The following is a 1,552-nucleotide window of genomic DNA, read 5'->3' as shown; positions in this document are numbered from 1 at the left end:
CCCTGAGGAGACCCACTCTGTGGGAGCGTACCGGCCGATGGGAGGCACTCTGAGGCAGAAGGCGGTCTCGGAGATATCCAGGTCCGATGCCATGGAGCGCTTTGAAGATGATAACCAACACCTTGAAGCGCACCCGGAAAGCCACCGGCAGCCAGTGCAGCTCGCGCAGCAGCGGTGTTACATGGGAGCGACGAGTCCCAGTCATGTGATGTTTTGCTTAACTACCACATCATTTAGTGATAGAATTGCTGTTCCCAATTATCATTAGGCAAGGACTATCTCTACTCTTCCTATCTTGCATCTTCAAAATCCATTGCTAAATTATGTTAATAGAAAATTCCAAATTTTTATAGCTGCATTTTTCTGAGAGTATGATATATATCATAATATATATTATATGATATATAACATAATCAACTTTCATAAAAGCTAGTAAGAAAAATGCATTATTGACAATATTTATTAAATGTAGGTGTCCCCCTTCTTGTGCAGAGATGACTCTGGGCAGCTTACAAACCCTGTAAGTATGAATCAGTATAATATCTAGAGTGGGGTAAGTTTTGTCCATGGCTGAAGCTAATATGGGTTAGGACTCAATTCTCTCTCCTCTCCTATTTAACATCAACATGAAACCACTGGATGAGGTGATTCAATAGTTTGGGGTGAGATATTATCAATATGCTGATGATACCCAGCTTTATATAGCCACCTCCGGGTGCCTGAGCAATGCTGTGGATGTCCTGTCTCAGTGACTGGAGGCTGTAAAGGTCTGGTTGGGGTGCAATGGGTTCAACTCAACCCAAGTAAGACAGAATGGTTTACTTGGATATTTGGCCCGCCTAGTCATAAGGTTTTTCCACCACTAGTGCTGGATGGGATGGCACTGCTCCAGATGGACACGATACACAATCTGGGAGTCTCTGTATGAATAGCTCCTGCTAGAAGACCAAGTGGCAGCCATGGCCTAGAGAATCCTTGCACACCTGAGGGTGGTGTGCCAGTTGTACCTGTCCCTTGATTGAAAGACTTGGCTCGCAGTCACTTGCCCTCGTGATCTCTCATCTGGACTATTACAATGTGCTCTATATGGGACTGACCTGGAAGACCCTTCGGAAGCTTCACCTGGTGCAGAATGTGGCTGCATGGGTTGTAAAGGGTGTTGGGTATTTGACACATGTAACACTTCATGAGCTGCATTGTGTTTCCAGGTACAATTTAAGGTATTGATTATCATCTTTAAAGTCTTTCATGGCCTTTACCTAAGGGGCCATCTTCTAGTTCTACCCATCCAATTCACTCAGGCAGAGTAGGCATGTTGCAAGTTCCATCAGCTAAGGAATGTTGGCTGGCAGAAACCAGAAGACATGGCTCCTCTGGAATATTCTCCCTTCAGATTACCCTGACCCTGTTGACCTTTTGTAAGGCCATAAAGACTTGGTTATGGGCCCCGAGTGTTTTAAGATTCCTGTTTCCTGGCTGTATTAACTTTTATAATTAACAGGTTTACTTGTTAATTAACTTTACCTCTTAAGAAATAGAAACAATAGAAGAA

This window comes from Protobothrops mucrosquamatus, unplaced genomic scaffold, assembly GCF_001527695.2.
Source record: "Protobothrops mucrosquamatus isolate PMUCROS unplaced genomic scaffold, P.Mucros_1.0 scaffold9963, whole genome shotgun sequence".
NCBI lineage: Eukaryota > Metazoa > Chordata > Lepidosauria > Squamata > Viperidae > Protobothrops > Protobothrops mucrosquamatus.
Note: the sequence above shows the minus strand (reverse complement) of the source record.